Consider the following 22,971-nt stretch of genomic DNA (forward strand, 5'->3'; position numbering starts at 1 on the left):
GATTTCTGAGCCCGCTTTTTCAGTCTTCTCCCATTGCGCCGAGGGATATATTTAGGATTGTGTTGAAAGAGCGAAAACGGAGGGTCCAGTTGCATGTGGGGCTGCATAAAGGCTCCCCTGGGGAGTTCACTTGTACCCAAAGCCTTCCTCTGGGGGCACTTCTGGATGGGCGAATGGGGCTTGAAACTCTTTTTCTGTGGCCCGAGTTTTCAGTCTTCTGCCATGCTGGCTAGGATTATATTAAGGGTTGCTCGGAAACCGCGAACCCAAAGGGTCCAGTTGCATGTGGGGCTGCCTAAAGGCTCCCCTGGGGAGTTCATTTATACCCAAATCCTTCCCCTGGGGGCACTTCTGGATGGGCGAATGGGGCTTGAAACTCTTTTTCTGTGGCCCTAGTTTTCAGTCTTCTGCCATGCTGGCTAGGATTATATTAAGGGTTGCTCGGAAACAGCGAACTCAAAGGGTCCAGTTGCATGTGGGGCTGCCTAAAGGCTCCCCTGGGGAGTTCACTTATACCCAAAGCCTTCCTCTGGGGGCACTTTTGAATGAGCAAAGGGGCTCGGAAAGGGTTTTCTGGGGCCCGAGTTTTCAGTCGTCTCCCATGCCGGCTAGGGCTATGTTAAGTGTTGCTAGGAATCAGCGAACCCGGAGGGTCCAGTTCATGTGGGGCTGCATAAAGGCTCCCCTGGGGAGTTCACTTGTACCCAAAGCCTTCCTTTGGGGGCACTTCTGGATGGCTGCATGGGGCTTGAAACGCTTTTTCTGTGGCCCGAGTTTTCAGTCGTCTGCCATGCGGGCCAGGGTTATATTTATGGTTGCTGAGAAAGAGCGAATACGGAGGGTCCAGTTGCATGTGGGGCTGCATAAAGGCTCCCCTGGGGAGTTCTGTTGTACCCAAAGCCTTCCTTTGGGGGCACTTCTGGATGGGTGAATGGGGCTTGAAACGCATTTTCTGGAGCCGGAGTTTTCAGTCTTCTGCCATGCTGGTAGTGTTATATTAAGGGTTGCTCGGAAAGACCGAACCCGGAGGGTCCAGATGCATGTGGGGCTGCGTAATGGCTCCCCTGGGGAGTTCACTTGTACCCAAAGGCTTCCTCTTGGGCCACTTTTGAATGGGCAAAAGGGGCTCGGAAAGAGTTTTCTGGGGCCCGAGTTTTCAGTCGCCTCCCTATCCGGCTAGGGATATGTTTAGTGTTGCTCGGAAAGAGCGAACCCGGAGGGTCCAGTTGCATGTGGGGCTGCATAAAGGCTCCCCTGGGGAGTTCACTTGTACCCAAAGCCTTTCTCTGGGGGCAATTTTGAATGGGCAAAAGGGGCTCGGAAAGCGTTTTCTGGGGTCCGAGTTTTCAGTCGTCTCCCATGCAGGATAGGGTTATATTTAGGGTTGCTGTGAAAGAGCGAATACGGAGGGTCCAGTTGCATGTGGGGCTGCGTAAAGGCTCCCCTGGGGAGTTCACTTATACCCAAAACCTTCCTTTGGGGGATCATCTGGATTGGTGAATGGGGCTTGAAGCTCTTTTTCTTTCGCCCGAGTTTTCAGTCGTCTGCCATGCTGGCTAGGGTTATATTTAGGGTTGCTTGTAAACAGTGCACCCGGAGGGTCCAATTGCATGTGGGGCTGCATAAAGGCTCCCCTGGGGAGTTCACTTGTACCCAAAGCCTTCCTCTGGGGGCACTTTTGAATGGGCAAAAGGGGCTCGGAAAGAGTTTTCTGGGGCCCGAGTTTTCAGTCGCCTCCCTATCCGGCTAGGTATATGTTTAGTGTTGCTCGGAAAGAGCGAACCCAAAGGGTCCAGTTGCATGTGGGGCTGCATAAAGGCTCCCCTGGGGAGTTCACTTGTACCCAAAGCCTTCCTCTGGGGGCAATTTTGAATGGGCAAAAGGGGCTCGGAAAGCGTTTTCTGGGGTCTGAGTTTTCAGTCGTCTCCCATGCCGGATAGGGTTATATTTAGGGTTGCTGTGAAAGAGCGAATACGGAGGGTCCAGTTGCATGTGGGGCTGCATAAAGGCTCCCCTGGGGAGTTCAGTTATACCAAAGCCTTCCTTTGGGGGCACTTCTGGATGGATGAATGGGGCTTGAAACTCTTTTTCTGTGGCCCGAGTTTTCAGTCTTCTGCCATGCGGGTCAGGGTTATATTTAGGGTTGCTGTGAAAGAGCGAATACGGAGGGACCAGTTGCATGTGGGGCTGCATAAAGGCTCCCCTGGGGAGTTCACTTGTACCCAAAGCCTTCCTTTGCGGGCACTTTTGGATGGTCCAAGGGGAATCGCAATGCGTTTTCTGAGGCTCGCTTTTTCAATCTTCTACCATGGCGCCGAGGGCTATATTTAGGCTTGCGGTGAAAGAGTGAACCCGGAGGGTCCAGTTGCATGTGGGGCTGTATAAAGGCTCCCCTGGGGAGTTCACTTGTACCCAAAGCCTTCCTTTGGGGGCACTTTTGGATGGGCGAATGGGGCTTGTAACGCGTATTCTGGGCCCGATTTTTCAGTCGTCTGCCATGCGGGCAAGGGTTATATATAGGGTTGCTGAGAAAGAGCGAATACGGAGGGTCCAATTGCATGTGGGGCTGCATAAAGGCTCCCCTGGGGAGTTCACCTGAACCCAAAGCCTTCCTCTAGGGCACTTCTGGATGGGCGAATGGGGCTTGTAACGCGTTTTCTGTGGCCCGAGTTTTCAGTCTTCTGCCATGCTTGCTAGGGATGTGTTTAGTGATGCTCGAAAAGAGCGAACCCGGAGGGTCAAATTGCATGTGGGGCTGCATAAAGGCTCCCCTGGGGAGTTCACTTGTACTGAAAGCCTTCATTGGGGGCACTTTTGGATGGGCGAATGGGGCTTATAACTCCTATTCTGGGTCCCGATTTTTCAGTCGTCTGCCATGCGGGCCGGTGTTATATTTAGGGTTGCTGTGAAAGAGCGAATACGGAGGGTCCAGTTGCATGTGCGGCTGCATAAAGGCTCCCCTGGGGAGTTCACTTGTACCCAAAGCCTTCTTTTGGGGCACTTCTGGATGGGTGAATGGGGCTTGAAACGCTTTTTCTGTGGCCCGAGTTTTCAGTCGCCTCCCATGCCGGCTAGGGATATATTTAGTGTTGCTCGGAAAGAGCGAACCCGGTGGGTCCAGTTGCATGTGGGGCTGCATAAAGGCTCCCCTGGGGAGTTCAGATGTACTCAAAACCTTCCTGTGGGGGCACTTTTGAATGGGCGAAAGGGGCTCGGAAAGCGTTTTTTTATGCCCAAGTTTTCAGTCGTCTACCACGCCGGCTAGTGTTATATTAAGGGTTGCTCGTAAACAGCGAACCCGGAGGGTCCAGTTGCATGTGGGGCTGCATAAAGGCTCCCCTGGGGAGTTCACTTGTACCCAAAGCCTTCCTTTAGGGGCACTTCTGTATGGGCGAACTGGGCTAGAAACTCTTTTTCTGGGTCCCGAGTTTTCAGTCTTCTGCCATGCTGGCTAGGGTTATATTTAAGGTTGCTCGTAAATAGTGAACCCGGAGGGTCCAGTTGCATGTGGGGCTGCATAAAGGCTCCCTTGGGGAGTTCACTTGTACCCAAAGCCTTCCTCTGGGGGCACTTCTGTATGGGCGAACTGGGCTAGAAACTCTTTTTCTGGGGCCCGAGTTTTCAGTCTTCTGCCATGCTGGCTAGTGTTATATTAAGGGTTGCTCGGAAACAGCGAACCCAGAGGGTCCAGTTGCATGTGGGGCTGCATAAAGGCTCCCCTGGGGAGTTCACTTGTACCCAAAGCCTTCCTTTGGGGGCACTTTTGGATGGTCCAAGTGGAATCGAAATGCGTTTTCTGAGGCCCGAGTTTTCAGTCTTCTCCCATTGCGCCGAGGGCTATATTTAGTCTTGCGGTGAAAGAGTGAGCCCGGAGGGTCCAGTTGCATGTGGGGCTGCATAAAGGCTCCCCTGGGGAGTTCAGACGTACCCAAAGCCTTCCTTTGGGGGCACTTTTGCATGGCCCAAGGGGAATCGAAATGCGTTTTCTGAGGTCCGCTTTTTCAGTCTTCTTCCATTGCGCCGAGGGATATATTTAGGTTTGTTGTGAAAGAGCGAAAACGGAGGGTCCAGTTGCATGTGGGGCTGAATAAAGGCTCCCCTGGGGAGTTCAGTTGTACCCAAAGCCTTCCTTTGGTGGCACTTCTGGATGGCTGAATGGGGCTTGAAACGCTTTTTCTGTGGCCCGAGTTTTCAGTTTTGTGCCATGCTGGCTAGTGTTATATTAAGGGTTGCTCCGAAACAGCGAACACGGATGGTCCAGTTGCATGTGGGGCTACGTAAAGGCTCCCCTGGGGAGTTAACTTGTACCCAAAGCCTTCCTCTGGGGGCACTTTTGAATGGGCGAAACGGGCTCGGTAAGCGTTTTCTGGGGCCCGAGTTTTCAGTCGTCTCCCATGCCGCGTAGGGCTATGTTTAGTGTTGCTTGGAAAGAGCGAACCCGGAGGGTCCAGTTGCATGTGGGGCTGCATAAAGGCTCCCCTGGGGAGTTCAGATGTACCCAAAGCCTTCCTTTGGGGGCACTTTTGGATGGTCCCAGGGGAATCGAAATGCGTTTTCTGAGGCCCGCTTTTTCAGTCTTCTCCCAGTGCGCCGAGGGCTATATTTAGTCTTGCGGTGAAAGAGTGAACCCGGAGGGTCCAGTTGCATGTGGGGCTGCATAAAGGCTCCCCTGGGGAGTTCACTTGTACCCAAAGCCTTCCTCTGGGGGCACTTCTGGATGGGCGAATGGGGATTGTAACGCGTTTTCTGGGGCCCGATTTTCCAGTCGTCTGCCATGCGGGCCAGGGTTTATTTAGGGTTGCTGAGAAAGAGCGAATACGGAGGGTCCAGTTGCATGTGGGGCTGCGTAAAGGCTCCCCTGGGGAGTTCACTTGTACCCAAAGCCTTCCTCTGGGGGCACTTCTGGATGGGCAAATGGGGATTGTAACGCGTTTTCTGGGGCCCGATTTTCCAGTCGTCTCCCATGCCGGATAATGTTATATTTAGGGTTGCTGTGAAAGAGCGAATACGGAGGGTCCAGTTGCATGTGGGGCTGCATAAAGGCTCCCCTGGGGAGTTCACTTGTACCCAAAGCCTTCCTTTGGGGACACTTCTGGATGTGAGAATGGGGCTTGAAACGCATTTTCTGTGGCCCGAGTTTTCAGTCTTCTGCCATGCTGGCTAGGGATATATTAAGGGTTGCTCGGAAACAGCGAACCCAAAGGGTCCAGTTGCATGTGGGGCTGCATAAAGGCTCCCCTGGGGAGTTCACTTATACCCAAAGTCTTCCTCTGGGGACACTTCTGGATGGGCGAATGGGGCTTGTTACGCGTTTTCTGTGGCCCGATTTTCCAGTCGTCTGCCATGCGGGCAAGGGTTATATTAAGGGTTGCTGTGAAAGAGCGAATACGGAGGGTCCAGTTGCATGTGGGGCTGCATAAAGGCTCCCCTGGGGAGTTCACTTGTACCCAAAGCCTTCCTTAAGGGGCACTTCTGGATGGGCGAATGGGGCTTGAAACTCTTTTTCTGTGGCCCGAGTTTTCAGTCTTCTGCCATGCTGGCTAGGGTTATATTAAGGGTTGCTCGGAAAGAGCGAACCTGGAGGGTTAAGTTGCATGTGGGGCTGCGTAAAGGTTCCCCTGGGGAGTTCACTTGTACCCAAAGCCTTCCTCTTGAGGCACTTATGAATGGGCAAAAGGGGCTCGGAAAGAGTTTTCTGGGTCCCGAGTTTTCAGTCGCCTCCCTATCCGGCTAGGGATATGTTTAGTGTTGCTCGGAAAGAGCGAACCCGGAGGGTCCAGTTGCATGTGGGGCTGCATAAAGGCTCCCCTGGGGAGTTCACTTGTACCCAAAGTCTTCCTTTGGGGACACGTCTGGATGGGAGAATGGGGCTTGAAACTCTTTTTCTGTGGCCCGAGTTTTCAGTCTTCTGCCATGCTGGCTAGGGTTATATTAAGGTTTGCTCGGAAACAGCGAACCCAAAGGGTCCAGTTGCATGTGGGGCTTCATAAAGGCTCCCCTGGGGAGTTCACTTATACCTAAAGCCTTCCTCTGGGGGCACTTCTGGATTGGCGAATGGGGCAAAAACTCTCTTTCTGTGGCCCGAGTTTTCAGTCTTCTCCCATTGCGCCGAGGGCTATATTTAGGCTTGCGGTGAAAGAGTGAACCCGGAGGGTCCAGTTGCATGTGGGGCTGCATAAAGGCTCCCCTGGGGAGTTCACTTGTACCCAAAGCCTTCCTCTGGGGGTACTTCTGGATGGGCGAATGGGGCTTGTAACGCGTTTTCTGTGGCCCGATTTTTCAGTCGTCTGCCATGCGGGCCAAAGTTATATTTAGGTTTGCTGTGAAAGAGCGAATACGGAGGGTTCAGTTGCATGTGGGGCTGCATAAAGGCTCCTCTGGGGCGTTCACTTGTAACTAAATCTTCCTTTGGGGGCACTTCTGGATGGTCCAAGAAGAATCGCAATGCGATTTCTGAGCCCGCTTTTTCACTCTTCTCCCATTGCGCCGAGAGATATATTTAGGATTGTGTTGAAAGAGCGAAAACGGAGGGTCCAGTTGCATGTGGGGCTGCATAAAGGCTCCCCTGGGGAGTTCACTTGTACCGAAAGCCTTCCTCTGGGGGCACTTCTGGATGGTTAAATGGGGCTTGTAACGCGTTTTCTTGGGCCCGATTTTTCAGTCGTCTGCCATGCGGGCCAGGGTTATATTTAGGTTTGCTGAGAAAGAGCGAATACGGAGGGTCCAGTTGCATGTGGGGCTGCATAAAGGCTCCCCTGGGGAGTTCACTTGTACCCAAAGCCTTCCTTTGGGGGCACTTCTGGATGGCTGAATGGGGCTTGAAACTCTTTTTCTGTGGCCCGAGTTTTCAGTCGTCTGCCATGCGGGCCAGGGTTATATTTAGGTTTGCTGAGAAAGAGCGAATACTGAGGGTCCAGTTGCATGTGGGGCTGCATAAAGGCTCCCCTGGGGAGTTCACTTGTACCCAAAGCCTTCCTTTGGGGGCACTTCTGGATGGGTGAATGGGGCTTGAAACTCTTTTTCTGTGGCCTGAGTTTTCAGTCTTCTGACATGCTGGCTAGGGTTATATTAAGGGTTGCTCGGAAACAGCGAACCCAAAGGGTCCAGTTGCATGTGGGGCTGCATAAAGGCTCCCCTGGGGAGTTCACTTGTACCCAAAGCCTTCCTCTGGGGGCACTTCTGGATGGGCGAATGGGGATTGTAACGCGTTTTCTGGGGCCCGATTTTTCAGTCGTCTGCCATGCGGGCCAGGGTTATATTTAGGGTTGCTGAGAAAGAGCGAATACGGAGGGTCCAGTTGCATGTGGGGCTGCATAAAGGCTCCCCTGGGGAGTTCAGTTGTACCCAAAGCCTTCCTTTGGGGACACTTCTGGATGGGAGAATGGGGCTTGAAACTCTTTTTCTGTGGCCCGAGTTTTCAGTCTTCTGCCATGCTGGCTAGGGTTATATTAAGGGTTGCTCGGAAACAGCGAACCCAAAGGGTCCAGTTGCATGTGGGGCTGCATAAAGGCTCCCCTGGGGAGTTCACTTATACCCAAAGCCTTCCTCTGGGGGCACATCTGGATTGGCGAATGGGGCTTGTAACGCGTTTTCCTGGGCCCGATTTTCCAGTCATCTGCCATGCGGGCCAGGGTTATAATTAGGGTTGCTGTGAAAGAGCGAATACGGAGGGTCCAGTTGCATGTGGGGCTGCATAAAGGCTCCCCTGGGGAGTTCAGTTGTACCCAAAGCCTTCCTCTGGGGGCACTTCTGGATGGGCGAATGGGGCTTGTAACGCGTTTTCTGGGGCCCGATTTTTCATCTGCCATGCGGCCAGGGTTATATTTAGGTTTGCTGTGAAAGAGCGAATACGGAGGGTCCAGTTGCATGTGGGGCTGCATAAAGGCTCCTCTGGGGCGTTCACTTGTAACTATACATTCCTTTGGGGGCACTTCTGGATGGTCCAATGGGAATCGCAATGCGATTTCTGAGCCCGCTTTTTCAGTCTTCTCCCATTGCGCCGAGGGATATATTTAGGATTGTGTTGAAAGAGCGAAAACGGAGGGTCCAGTTGCATGTGGGGCTGCATAAAGGCTCCCCTGGGGAGTTCACTTGTACCCAAAGCCTTCCTCTGGGGGCACTTCTGGATGGGCGAATGGGGCTTGAAACTCTTTTTCTGTGGCCCGAGTTTTCAGTCTTCTGCCATGCTGGCTAGGATTATATTAAGGGTTGCTCGGAAACCGCGAACCCAAAGGGTCCAGTTGCATGTGGGGCTGCCTAAAGGCTCCCCTGGGGAGTTCATTTATACCCAAATCCTTCCCCTGGGGGCACTTCTGGATGGGCGAATGGGGCTTGAAACTCTTTTTCTGTGGCCCTAGTTTTCAGTCTTCTGCCATGCTGGCTAGGATTATATTAAGGGTTGCTCGGAAACAGCGAACTCAAAGGGTCCAGTTGCATGTGGGGCTGCCTAAAGGCTCCCCTGGGGAGTTCACTTATACCCAAAGCCTTCCTCTGGGGGCACTTTTGAATGAGCAAAGGGGCTCGGAAAGGGTTTTCTGGGGCCCGAGTTTTCAGTCGTCTCCCATGCCTGCTAGGGCTATGTTAAGTGTTGCTAGGAATCAGCGAACCCGGAGGGTCCAGTTCATGTGGGGCTGCATAAAGGCTCCCCTGGGGAGTTCACTTGTACCCAAAGCCTTCCTTTGGGGGCACTTCTGGATGGGTGAATGGGGCTTGAAACGCATTTTCTGGAGCCCGAGTTTTCAGTCTTCTGCCATGCTGGTAGTGTTATATTAAGGGTTGCTCGGAAAGACCGAACCCGGAGGGTCCAGATGCATGTGGGGCTGCGTAATGGCTCCCCTGGGGAGTTCACTTGTACCCAAAGGCTTCCTCTTGGGCCACTTTTGAATGGGCAAAAGGGGCTCGGAAAGAGTTTTCTGGGGCCCGAGTTTTCAGTCGCCTCCCTATCCGGCTAGGGATATGTTTAGTGTTGCTCGGAAAGAGAGAACCCGGAGGGTCCAGTTGCATGTGGGGCTGCATAAAGGCTCCCCTGGGGAGTTCACTTGTACCCAAAGCCTTTCTCTGGGGGCAATTTTGAATGGGCAAAAGGGGCTCGGAATGCGTTTTCTGGGGTCCGAGTTTTCAGTCGTCTCCCATGCAGGATAGGGTTATATTTAGGGTTGCTGTGAAAGAGCGAATACGGAGGGTCCAGTTGCATGTGGGGCTGCGTAAAGGCTCCCCTGGGGAGTTCACTTATACCCAAAACCTTCCTTTGGGGGATCATCTGGATTGGTGAATGGGGCTTGAAGCTCTTTTTCTTTCGCCCGAGTTTTCAGTCGTCTGCCATGCTGGCTAGGGTTATATTTAGGGTTGCTTGTAAACAGTGCACCCGGAGGGTCCAATTGCATGTGGGGCTGCATAAAGGCTCCCCTGGGGAGTTCACTTGTACCCAAAGCCTTCCTCTGGGGGCACTTTTGAATGGGCAAAAGGGGCTCGGAAAGAGTTTTCTGGGGCCCGAGTTTTCAGTCGCCTCCCTATCCGGCTAGGTATATGTTTAGTGTTGCTCGGAAAGAGCGAACCCGGAGGGTCCAGTTGCATGTGGGGCTGCATAAAGGCTCCCCTGGGGAGTTCACTTGTACCCAAAGCCTTCCTCTGGGGGCAATTTTGAATGGGCAAAAGGGGCTCGGAAAGCGTTTTCTGGGGTCTGAGTTTTCAGTCGTCTCCCATGCCGGATAGGGTTATATTTAGGGTTGCTGTGAAAGAGCGAATACGGAGGGTCCAGTTGCATGTGGGGCTGCATAAAGGCTCCCCTGGGGAGTTCAGTTATACCAAAGCCTTCCTTTGGGGGCACTTCTGGATGGATGAATGGGGCTTGAAACTCTTTTTCTGTGGCCCGAGTTTTCAGTCTTCTGCCATGCGGGTCAGGGTTATATTTAGGGTTGCTGTGAAAGAGCGAATACGGAGGGACCAGTTGCATGTGGGGCTGCATAAAGGCTCCCCTGGGGAGTTCACTTGTACCCAAAGCCTTCCTTTGCGGGCACTTTTGGATGGTCCAAGGGGAATCGCAATGCGTTTTCTGAGGCTCGCTTTTTCAATCTTCTACCATGGCGCCGAGGGATATATTTAGGCTTGCGGTGAAAGAGTGAACCCGGAGGGTCCAGTTGCATGTGGGGCTGTATAAAGGCTCCCCTGGGGAGTTCACTTGTACCCAAAGCCTTCCTTTGGGGGCACTTTTGGATGGGCGAATGGGGCTTGTAACGCGTATTCTGGGCCCGATTTTTCAGTCGTCTGCCATGCGGGCAAGGGTTATATATAGGGTTGCTGAGAAAGAGCGAATACGGAGGGTCCAATTGCATGTGGGGCTGCATAAAGGCTCCCCTGGGGAGTTCACCTGAACCCAAAGCCTTCCTCTAGGGCACTTCTGGATGGGCGAATGGGGCTTGTAACGCGTTTTCTGGGGCCCGAGTTTTCAGTCTTCTGCCATGCTTGCTAGGGATGTGTTTAGTGATGCTCGAAAAGAGCGAACCCGGAGGGTCAAATTGCATGTGGGGCTGCATAAAGGCTCCCCTGGGGAGTTCACTTGTACCGAAAGCCTTCATTGGGGGCACTTTTGGATGGGCGAATGGGGCTTATAACTCCTATTCTGGGTCCCGATTTTTCAGTCGTCTGCCATGCGGGCCGGTGTTATATTTAGGGTTGCTGTGAAAGAGCGAATACGGAGGGTCCAGTTGCATGTGCGGCTGCATAAAGGCTCCCCTGGGGAGTTCACTTGTACCCAAAGCCTTCTTTTGGGGCACTTCTGGATGGGTGAATGGGGCTTGAAACGCTTTTTCTGTGGCCCGAGTTTTCAGTCGCCTCCCATGCCGGCTAGGGATATATTTAGTGTTGCTCGGAAAGAGCGAACCCGGTGGGTCCAGTTGCATGTGGGGCTGCATAAAGGCTCCCCTGGGGAGTTCAGATGTACTCTAAACCTTCCTGTGGGGGCACTTCTGTATGGGCGAACTGGGCTAGAAACTCTTTTTCTGGGGCCCGAGTTTTCAGTCTTCTGCCATGCTGGCTAGTGTTATATTAAGGGTTGCTCGGAAACAGCGAACCCAGAGGGTCCAGTTGCATGTGGGGCTGCATAAAGGCTCCCCTGGGGAGTTCACTTGTACCCAAAGCCTTCCTTTGGGGGCACTTTTGGATGGTCCAAGTGGAATCGAAATGCGTTTTCTGAGGCCCGAGTTTTCAGTCTTCTCCCATTGCGCCGAGGGCTATATTTAGTCTTGCGGTGAAAGAGTGAGCCCGGAGGGTCCAGTTGCATGTGGGGCTGCATAAAGGCTCCCCTGGGGAGTTCAGACGTACCCAAAGCCTTCCTTTGGGGGCACTTTTGCATGGCCCAAGGGGAATCGAAATGCGTTTTCTGAGGTCCGCTTTTTCAGTCTTCTCCCATTGCGCCGAGGGATATATTTAGGTTTGTTGTGAAAGAGCGAAAACGGAGGGTCCAGTTGCATGTGGGGCTGAATAAAGGCTCCCCTGGGGAGTTCAGTTGTACCCAAAGCCTTCCTTTGGTGGCACTTCTGGATGGCTGAATGGGGCTTGAAACGCTTTTTCTGTGGCCCGAGTTTTCAGTTTTGTGCCATGCTGGCTAGTGTTATATTAAGGGTTGCTCCGAAACAGCGAACACGGATGGTCCAGTTGCATGTGGGGCTACGTAAAGGCTCCCCTGGGGAGTTAACTTGTACCCAAAGCCTTCCTCTGGGGGCACTTTTGAATGGGCGAAACGGGCTCGGTAAGCGTTTTCTGGGGCCCGAGTTTTCAGTCGTCTCCCATGCCGCGTAGGGCTATGTTTAGTGTTGCTTGGAAAGAGCGAACCCGGAGGGTCCAGTTGCATGTGGGGCTGCATAAAGGCTCCCCTGGGGAGTTCAGATGTACCCAAAGCCTTCCTTTGGGGGCACTTTTGGATGGTCCCAGGGGAATCGAAATGCGTTTTCTGAGGCCCGCTTTTTCAGTCTTCTCCCAGTGCGCCGAGGGCTATATTTAGTCTTGCGGTGAAAGAGTGAACCCGGAGGGTCCAGTTGCATGTGGGGCTGCATAAAGGCTCCCCTGGGGAGTTCACTTGTACCCAAAGCCTTCCTCTGGGGGCACTTCTGGATGGGCGAATGGGGATTGTAACGCGTTTTCTGGGGCCCGATTTTCCAGTCGTCTGCCATGCGGGCCAGGGTTTATTTAGGGTTGCTGAGAAAGAGCGAATACGGAGGGTCCAGTTGCATGTGGGGCTGCGTAAAGGCTCCCCTGGGGAGTTCACTTGTACCCAAAGCCTTCCTCTGGGGGCACTTCTGGATGGGCAAATGGGGATTGTAACGCGTTTTCTGGGGCCCGATTTTCCAGTCGTCTCCCATGCCGGATAATGTTATATTTAGGGTTGCTGTGAAAGAGCGAATACGGAGGGTCCAGTTGCATGTGGGGCTGCATAAAGGCTCCCCTGGGGAGTTCACTTGTACCCAAAGCCTTCCTTTGGGGACACTTCTGGATGTGAGAATGGGGCTTGAAACGCATTTTCTGTGGCCCGAGTTTTCAGTCTTCTGCCATGCTGGCTAGGGATATATTAAGGGTTGCTCGGAAACAGCGAACCCAAAGGGTCCAGTTGCATGTGGGGCTGCATAAAGGCTCCCCTGGGGAGTTCACTTATACCTAAAGCCTTCCTCTGGGGGCACTTCTGGATTGGCGAATGGGGCAAAAACTCTCTTTCTGTGGCCCGAGTTTTCAGTCTTCTCCCATTGCGCCGAGGGCTATATTTAGGCTTGCGGTGAAAGAGTGAACCCGGAGGGTCCAGTTGCATGTGGGGCTGCATAAAGGCTCCCCTGGGGAGTTCACTTGTACCCAAAGCCTTCCTCTGGGGGTACTTCTGGATGGGCGAATGGGGCTTGTAACGCGTTTTCTGGGGCCCGATTTTTCAGTCGTCTGCCATGCGGGCCAAAGTTATATTTAGGTTTGCTGTGAAAGAGCGAATACGGAGGGTTCAGTTGCATGTGGGGCTGCATAAAGGCTCCTCTGGGGCGTTCACTTGTAACTAAATCTTCCTTTGGGGGCACTTCTGGATGGTCCAAGAAGAATCGCAATGCGATTTCTGAGCCCGCTTTTTCACTCTTCTCCCATTGCGCCGAGAGATATATTTAGGATTGTGTTGAAAGAGCGAAAACGGAGGGTCCAGTTGCATGTGGGGCTGCATAAAGGCTCCCCTGGGGAGTTCACTTGTACCGAAAGCCTTCCTCTGGGGGCACTTCTGGATGGTTAAATGGGGCTTGTAACGCGTTTTCTTGGGCCCGATTTTTCAGTCGTCTGCCATGCGGGCCAGGGTTATATTTAGGTTTGCTGTGAAAGAGCGAATACGGAGGGTCCAGTTGCATGTGGGGCTGCATAAAGGCTCCCCTGGGGAGTTCACTTGTACCCAAAGCCTTCCTTTGGGGGCACTTCTGGATGGCTGAATGGGGCTTGAAACTCTTTTTCTGTGGCCCGAGTTTTCAGTCGTCTGCCATGCGGGCCAGGGTTATATTTAGGTTTGCTGAGAAAGAGCGAATACGGAGGGTCCAGTTGCATGTGGGGCTGCATAAAGGCTCCCCTGGGGAGTTCACTTGTACCCAAAGCCTTCCTTTGGGGGCACTTCTGGATGGGCGAATGGGGCTTGAAACTCTTTTTCTGTGGCCCGAGTTTTCAGTCTTCTGCCATGCTGGCTAGGGTTATATTAAGGGTTGCTCGGAAAGAGCGAACCTGGAGGGTTAAGTTGCATGTGGGGCTGCGTAAAGGCTCCCCTGGGGAGTTCACTTGTACCCAAAGCCTTCCTCTTGAGGCACTTATGAATGGGCAAAAGGGGCTCGGAAAGAGTTTTCTGGGGCCCGAGTTTTCAGTCGCCTCCCTATCCGGCTAGGGATATGTTTAGTGTTGCTCGGAAAGAGCGAACCCGGAGGGTCCAGTTGCATGTGGGGCTGCATAAAGGCTCCCCTGGGGAGTTCACTTGTACCCAAAGCCTTCCTTTGGGGGCACTTCTGGGTGGGTGAATGGGGCTTGAAACTCTTTTTCTGTGGCCCGAGTTTTCAATCTTCTGCCATGCTGGCTAGGGTTATATTAAGGGTTGCTCGGAAACAGCGAACCCAAAGGGTCCAGTTGCATGTGGGGCTGCATAAAGGCTCCCCTGGGGAGTTCACTTGTACCCAAAGCCTTCCTCTGGGGGCACTTCTGGATGGGCGAATGGGGATTGTAACGCGTTTTCTGAGGCCCGATTTTTCAGTCGTCTGCCATGCGGGCCAGGGTTATATTTAGGGTTGCTGAGAAAGAGCGAATACGGAGGGTCCAGTTGCATGTGGGGCTGCATAAAGGCTCCCCTGGGGAGTTCACTTGTACTTAAAGTCTTCCTTTGGGGACACGTCTGGATGGGAGAATGGGGCTTGAAACTCTTTTTCTGTGGCCCGAGTTTTCAGTCTTCTGCCATGCTGGCTAGGGTTATATTAAGGTTTGCTCGGAAACAGCGAACCCAAAGGGTCCAGTTGCATGTGGGGCTTCATAAAGGCTCCCCTGGGGAGTTAACTTATACCTAAAGCCTTCCTCTGGGGGCACTTCTGGATTGGCGAATGGGGCAAAAACTCTTTTTCTGTGGCCCGAGTTTTCAGTCTTCTCCCATTGCGCCGAGGGCTATATTTAGGCTTGCGGTGAAAGAGTGAACCCGGAGGGTCCAGTTGCATGTGGGGCTTCATAAAGGCTCCCCTGGGGAGTTCACTTGTACCCAAAGCCTTCCTCTGGGGGTACTTCTGGATGGGCGAATGGGGCTTGTAACGCGTTTTCTGGGGCCCGATTTTTCAGTCGTCTGACATGCGGGCCAAAGTTATATTTAGGTTTGCTGTGAAAGAGCGAATACGGAGGGTTCAGTTGCATGTGGGGCTGCATAAAGGCTCCTCTGGGGCGTTCACTTGTAACTAAACCTTCCTTTGGGGGCACTTCTGGATGGTCCAAGAAGAATCGCAATGCGATTTCTGAGCCCGCTTTTTCAGTCTTCTCCCATTGCGCCGAGAGATATATTTAGGATTGTGTTGAAAGAGCGAAAACGGAGGGTCCAGTTGCATGTGGGGCTGCATAAAGGCTCCCCTGGGGAGTTCACTTGTACCCAAAGCCTTCCTCTGGGGGCACTTCTGGATGGTTAAATGGGGCTTGTAACGCGTTTTCTGGGGCCCGATTTTACAGTCGTCTGCCATGCGGGCCAGGGTTATATTTAGGTTTGCTGAGAAAGAGCGAATACGGAGGGTCCAGTTGCATGTGGGGCTGCATAAAGGCTCCCCTGGGGAGTTCACTTGTACCCAAAGCCTTCCTTTGGGAGCACTTCTGGATGGCTGAATGGGGCTTGAAACGCTTTTTCTGTGGCCAGAGTTTTCAGTCGTCTGCCATGCGGGCCAGGGTTATATTTAGGTTTGCTGAGAAAGAGCGAATACGGAGGGTCCAGTTGCATGTGGGGCTGCATAAAGGCTCCCCTGGGGAGTTCACTTGTACCCAAAGCCTTCCTTTGGGGGCACTTCTGGATGGGCGAATGGGGCTTGAAACTCTTTTTCTGTGGCCCGAGTTTTCAGTCTTCTGCCATGCTGGCTAGGGTTATATTAAGGGTTGCTCGGAAAGAGCGAACCTGGAGGGTTAAGTTGCATGTGGGGCTGCGTAAAGGCTCCCCTGGGGAGTTCACTTGTACCCAAAGCCTTCCTCTTGAGGCACTTATGAATGGGCAAAAGGGGCTCGGAAAGAGTTTTCTGGGGCCCGAGTTTTCAGTCGCCTCCCTATCCGGCTAGAGATATGTTTAGTGTTGCTCGGAAAGAGCGAACCCGGAGGGTCCAGTTGCATGTGGGGCTGCATAAAGGCTCCTCTGGGGAGTTCACTTGTACCCAAAGCCTTCCTTTGGGGGCACTTCTGGGTGGGTGAATGGGGCTTGAAACTCTTTTTCTGTGGCCCGAGTTTTCAATCTTCTGCCATGCTGGCTAGGGTTATATTAAGGGTTGCTCGGAAAGAGCGAACCCAGAGGGTCCAGTTGCATGTGGGGCTGCATAAAGGCTCCCCTGGGGAGTTCACTTGTACCCAAAGCCTTCCTCTGGGGGCACTTCTGGATGGGCGAATGGGGATTGTAACGCGTTTTCTGAGGCCCGATTTTTCAGTCGTCTGCCATGCGGGCCAGGGATATATTTAGGGTTGCTGAGAAAGAGCGAATACGGAGGGTCCAGTTGCATGTGGGGCTGCATAAAGGCTCCCCTGGGGAGTTCACTTGTACTTAAAGTCTTCCTTTGGGGACACGTCTGGATGGGAGAATGGGGCTTGAAACTCTTTTTCTGTGGCCCGAGTTTTCAGTCTTCTGCCATGCTGGCTAGGGTTATATTAAGGTTTGCTCGGAAACAGCGAACCCAAAGGGTCCAGTTGCATGTGGGGCTTCATAAAGGCTCCCCTGGGGAGTTCACTTATACCTAAAGCCTTCCTCTGGGGGCACTTCTGGATTGGCGAATGGGGCAAAAACTCTTTTTCTGTGGCCCGAGTTTTCAGTCTTCTCCCATTGCGCCGAGGGTTATATTTAGGCTTGCGGTGAAAGAGTGAACCCGGAGGGTCCAGTTGCATGTTGGGCTGCATAAAGGCTCCCCTGGGGAGTTCACTTGTACCCAAAGCCTTCCTCTGGGGGTACTTCTGGATGGGCGAATGGGGCTTGTAACGCGTTTTCTGGGGCCCGATTTTTCAGTCGTCTGCCATGCGGGCCAGGGTTATATTTAGGTTTGCTGAGAAAGAGCGAATTCGGAGGGTCCAGTTGCATGTGGGGCTGCATAAAGGCTCCCCTGGGGAGTTCACTTGTACCCAAAGCCTTCCTTTGGGGGCACTTCTGGATGGCTGAATGGGGCTTGAAACGCTTTTTCTGTGGCCCGAGTTTTCAGTCGTCTGCCATGCGGGCCAGGGTTATATTTAGGGTTGTTGTGAAAGAGCGAATACGGAGGGTCCAGTTGCATGTGGGGCTGCATAAAGGCTCCCCTGGGGAGTTCAGTTGTACCCAAAGCCTTCCTCTGGGGGCACTTCTGGATTGGCGAATGGGGCTTGTAACGCGTTTTCTGGGGCCCGATTTTCCAGTCGTCTGCCATGCTGGCCAGGGATATATTTAGGGTTGCTGAGAAAGAGCGAATACGGAGGGTCCAGTTGCATGTGGGGCTGCATAAAGGCTCCCCTGGGGAGTTCACTTGTACCCAAAGCCTTCCTTTGGGGGCACTTCTGGATGGGCGAACGGGGCTTGAAACTCTTTTTCTGTGGCCCGAGTTTTCAGTCTTCTGCCATGCTGGCTAGGGTTATATTAAGGGTTGCTCGGAAAGAGCGAACCTGGAGGGTTAAGTTGCATGTGGGGCTGCGTAAAGGCTCCCCTGGGGAGTTCACTTGTACCCAAAGCCTTCCTCTTGGGGCACTTATGAATGGGCAAAAGGGGCTCGGAAAGCGTTTTCTGTGGCCCGAGTTTTCAGTCGCCTCCCTATCCGGCTAGGGATATGTTTAGTGTTGGTCGGAAAGAGCGAACCCGGAGGGTCCAGTTGCATGTGGGGCTGCATAAAAGCTCCCCTGGGGAGTTCACTTGTACCCAAAGCCTTCCTCTGGGGGCACTTTTGAATGGGCGAAAGGAGCTCGGAAAGCGTTTTCTGGGGTCCGAGTTTTCAGTCGTCTCCCATGCCGGATAGGGATATATTTAGGGTTGCTCTGAAAGAGCGAATACGGAGGGTCCAGTTGCATGTGGGGCTGCATAAAGGCTCCCCTGGGGAGTTCACTTGTACCCAAAGCCTTCCTTTGGGGGCACTTCTGGGTGGGTGAATGGGGCTTGAAACTCTTTTTCTGTGGCCCGAGTTTTCAGTCTTCTGCCATGCTGGCTAGTGTTATATTAAGGGTTGCTCGGAAACAGCGAACCCAAAGGGTCCAGTTGCATGTGGGGCTGCATAAAGGCTCCCCTGGGGAGTTCACTTGTACCCAAAGCCTTCCTCTGGGGGCACTTCTGGATGGGCGAATGGGGATTGTAACGCGTTTTCTGAGGCCCGATTTTTCAGTCGTCTGCCATGCCGGCCAGGGTTATATTTAGGGTTGCTGAGAAAGAGCGAATACCGAGGGTCCAGTTGCATGTGGGGCTGCATAAAGTCTCCCCTGGGGAGTTCAGTTGTACCCAAAGCCTTCCTTTGGGGACACGTCTGGATGGGAGAATGGGGCTTGAAACTCTTTTTCTGTGGCCCGAGTTTTCAGTCTTCTGCCATGCTGGGTAGGGTTATATTAAGGGTTGCTCGGAAACAACGAACCCAAAGGGTCCAGTTGCATGTGGGGCTGCATAAAGGCTCCTCTGGGGAGTTCAGTTGTACCCAAATCCTTCCTTTGGGGGCACTTCTGGATGTGTGAATGGGGCTTGAAACGCTTTTTCTGTGGCCCGAGTTTTCAGTCTTCTGCCATGCGGGCCAGGGTTATATTTAGGTTTGATGTGAAAGAGCGAATACGGAGGGTCCAGTTGCATGTGGGGCTTCATAAAGGCTCTCCTGGGGAGTTCATTTATACCCAAAGGCTTCCTCTGGGGGCACTTCTGGATTGGCGAATGGGGTAAAAACCCTTTTTCTGTGGCCCGAGTTTTCAGTCGTCTCCCATTGCGCCGAGGGCTATATTTAGGCTTGCGGTGAAAGAGTGAACCCGGAGGGTCCAGTTGCATGTGGGGCTGTATAAAGGCTCCCCTGGGGAGTTCACTTGTACCCAAAGCCTTCCTCTGGGGGCACTTCTGGTTGTCGAATGGGGCTTGTAACGCGTTTTCTGGGGCCCGATTTTTCAGTCGTCTGCCATGCGGGCCAGGGTTATATTTAGGTTTGCTGTGAAAGAGCGAATACGGAGGGTCCAGTTGCATGTGGGGCTGCATAAAGGCTCCTCTGGGGCGTTCACTTGTAACTAAACCTTCCTTTGGGGGCACTTCTGGATGGTCCAAGGGGAATCGCAATGCGATTTCTGAGCCTGCTTTTTCAGTCTTCTCCCATTGCGCCGAGGGATATATTTAGGATTGTGTTGAAAGAGCGAAAACGGAGGGTCCAGTTGCATGTGGGGCTGCATAAAGGCTCCCCTGGGGAGTTCACTTGTACCCAAAGCCTTTCTCTGGGGGCACTTCTGGATGGTCAAATGGGGCTTGTAACGCGTTTTCTGGGGCCCGATTTTTCAGTCGTCTGCCATGCGGGCCAGGGTTATATTTAGGTTTGCTGTGAAAGAGCGAACCCGGAGGGTCCAGTTGCATGTGGGGCTGCATAAAGGCTCCCCTGGGGAGTTCAGTTGTACCGAAAGACTTCCTCTGGGGGCACTTCTGGATGGGTGAATGGTGCTTGAAACGCTTTTTCTGTGGCCCGAGTTTTCAGTCGTCTGCAATGCGGGCCAGGGATATGTTTAGGTTTGCTGTGAAAGAGCGAATTCGGAGGGTCCAGTTGCATGTGGGGCTGCATAAAGGCTCCCCTGGGGAGTTCAGTTGTACCCAAAGCCTTCCTCTGGGGGCACTTTTGAATGGGCGAAAGGGTCTCGGAAAGCGTTTTCTGGGGTCCGAGTTTTCAGTCGTCTCCCATGCCGGATAGGGATATATTTAGGGTTGCTGTGAAAGAGCGAATACGGAGGGTCCAGTTGCATGTGGGGCTGCATAAAGGCTCCCCTGGGGAGTTCACTTGTACCCAAAGCCTTCCTTTGGGGGCTCTTCTGGGTGGGTGAATGGGGCTTGAAACTCTTTTTCTGTGACCCGAGTTTTCAGTCTTCTGCCATGCTGGGTAGGGTTATATTAAGGGTTGCTCGGAAACAGCGAACCCAAAGGGTCCAGTTGCATGTGGGGCTGCATAAAGGCTCCCCTGGGGAGTTCAGTTGTACCCAAATCCTTCCTTTGGGGGCACTTCTGGATGTGTGAATGGGGCTTGAAACGCTTTTTCTGTGGCCCGATTTTTCAGTCGTCTGCCATGCGGGCCAGGGTTATATTTAGGTTTGCTGTGAAAGAGCGAATACGGAGGGTCCAGTTGCATGTGGGGCTGCATAAAGGCTCCCCTGGGGCGTTCACTTGTAACTAAACCTTCCTTTGGGGGCACTTCTGGATGGTCCAAGGGGAATCGCAATGTGATTTCTGAGCCCGCTTTTTCAGTCTTCTCCCATTGCGCCGAGGGATATATTTAGGATTGTGTTGAAAGAGCGAAAACGGAGGGTCCAGTTGCATGTGGGGCTGCATAAAGGCTCCCCTGGGGAGTTCACTTGTACCCAAAGCCTTCCTCTGGGGGCACTTTTGAATGGGCTAAAGGGGCTCGGAATGCGTTTTCTGGGGTCCGAGTTTTCAGTCGTCTCCCATGCCGGATAGGGATATATTTAGGCTTGCGGTGAAAGAGTGAACCCGGAGTGTCCAGTTGCATGTGGGGCTGCGTAAAGGCTCCCCTGGGGAGTTCGCTTGTACCCAAAGCCTTCCTCTGGGGGCACTTCTGGATGGGCGAAAGGGGCTTGTAACGCGTTTTCTGTGGCCCGATTTTTCAGTCTTCTGCCATGCTGGCTAGGGTTATATTAAGGGTTGCTCGGAAACAGCGAACCCAAAGGGTCTAGTTGCATGTGGGGCTGCATAAAGGCTCCCCTGGGGAGTTCACTTATACCCAAAGCCTTCCTCTGGGGGCACACCAGGATTGGCGAATGGGGCTTTTTACGCGTTTTCCTGGGCCGATTTTCCAGTCGTCTGCCATGCGGGCCAGGGTTATATTTAGGGTTGCTGTGAAAGAGCGAATACGGAGGGTCCAGTTGCATGTGGGGCTGCATAAAGGCTCCCCTGGGGAGTTCACTTGTATCCAAAGCGTTTCTCTGGGGGCACTTTTGAAATGGCGTAAGGGGCTCGGAAAGCGTTTTCTGGGGCCCGAGTTTTCAGTCGCGTCCCATGCCGGCTAGGGCTATATTTAGTGTTGATCGGAAACAGCGAACCCGGAGGGTCCAGTTGCATGTGGGGCTGCATAAAGGCTCCCCTGGGGAGTTCACTTGTACCCAAAGCCTTCCTCTGGGGGCACTTCTGGATGGTCAAATGGGGCTTGTAACGCGTTTTCTGGGGCCCGATTTTTCATCTGCCATGCGGGCCAGGGTTATATTTAGGTTTGCTGTGAAAGAGCGAATACGGAGGGTCCAGTTGCATGTGGGGCTGCATAAAGGCTCCCCTGGGGCGTTCTCTTGTAACTATACCTTCCTTTGGGGGCACTTCTTGATGGTCCAAGGGGAATCGCAATGCGATTTCTGAGCCCGCTTTTTCAGTCTTCTCCCATTGCGCCGAGGGATATATTTAGGATTGTGTTGAAAGAGCGAAAACGGAGGGTCCAGTTGCATGTGGGGCTGCATAAAGGCTCCCCTGGGGAGTTCACTTGTACCCAAAGCCTTCCTCTGGGGGCACTTCTGGATGACTGAATGGGGCTTGAAACGCTTTTTCTGTGGCCCGAGTTTTCAGTCTTCTGACATGCTGGCTAGGATTATATTAAGGGTTGCTCGGAAACAGCGAACCCAAAGGGTCCAGTTGCATGTGGGGCTGCCTAAAGGCTCCCCTGGGGAGTTCACTTGTACCCAAAGACTTCCTTTAGGGGCAGTTCTGGATTGGAGAACGGGGCTTGAAACTCTTTTTCTGTAGCCCGAGTTTTCAGTCGCCTCCCATGCAAGCGAGGGTTATATTTAGGGTTGCTGAGAAAGAGCGAATACGGAGGGTCCAGTTGCATGTGGGGTTGCATAAATGCTCCCCTGGGGAGTTCACTTGTACCCAAAGCCTTCCTTTGGGGGCACTTCTGGATGGCTGAATGGGGCTTGAAACGCTTTTTCTGTGGCCCGAGTTTTCAGTCTTCTGCCATGCTGGCTAGGGTTATATTAAGGGTTGCTCGGAAAGAGCGAGCACGGAGGGTCCAGTTGCATGTGGGGCTGCGTAAAGGCTCCCCTGGGGAGTTCACTTGTACCCAAAACCTTCCTCTTGGGGCACTTTTGAATGGGCAAAAGGGGCTCGGAAAGCGTTTTCTGGGGTCCGAGTTTTCAGTCGTCTCCCATGCCGGATAGGTTTATATTTAGGGTTGCTGTGAAAGAGCGAATACGGAGGGTCCAGTTGCATGTGGGGCTGCATAAAGGCTCCCCTGGGGAGTTCATTTGTACCAAAGACTTCCTTTGGGGGCACTTCTGGATGGGTGAATGGGGCTTGAAACTCTTTTTCTGTGGCCCGAGTTTTCAGTCTTCTGCCATGCTGGCTAGGGTTATATTAAGGGTTGCTCGGAAACAGCGAACCCAAAGGGTCCAGTTGCATGTGGGGCTGCATAAAGGCTCCCCTGGGGAGTTCACTTGTACCCAAAGCCTTCCTCTGGGGGCACTTCTGGATTGGCGAATGGGGCTTGTAACGCGTTTTCTGGGGCCCGATTTTCCAGTCGTCTGCCATGCGGGCCAGGGTTATATTTAGGGTTGCTGTGAAAGAGCGAATACGGAGGGTCCAGTTGCATGTGGGGCTGCATAAAGGCTCCCCTGGGGAGTTCACTTGTACCCAAAGCCTTCCTCTGGGGGCACTTCTGGATGGTCCAAGGGGAATCGCAATGCGTTTTCTGAGGCCCGCTTTTTCAATCTTCTACCATGGCGCCGAGGGATATATTTAGGCTTGCGGTGAAAGAGTGAACCCGGAGGGTCCAGTTGCATGTGGGGCTGCGTAAAGGCTCCCCTGGGGAGTTCGCTTGTACCCATAGCCTTCCTCTGGGGGCACTTCTGGATGGGCGAAAGGGGCTTGAAACGCGTTTTCTGGGGCCCGATTTTTCAGTCGTCTGCCATGCAGGCCAGGGTTATATTTGGGGTTGCTGTGAAAGAGCGAATACGGAGGGTCCAGTTGCATGTGGGGCTGCATAAAGGCTCCCCTGGGGAGTTCGCTTGTACCGAAAGCCTTCCTTTAGGGGCACTTCTGGATTTGTGAATGAGGCTTGAAACGATTTTTCTGTGGCCCGAGTTTTCAGTCTTCTG

This window comes from Anas platyrhynchos, chromosome 29 (genome assembly GCF_047663525.1).
Source record: "Anas platyrhynchos isolate ZD024472 breed Pekin duck chromosome 29, IASCAAS_PekinDuck_T2T, whole genome shotgun sequence".
Taxonomy (NCBI): Eukaryota; Metazoa; Chordata; class Aves; order Anseriformes; family Anatidae; genus Anas; species Anas platyrhynchos.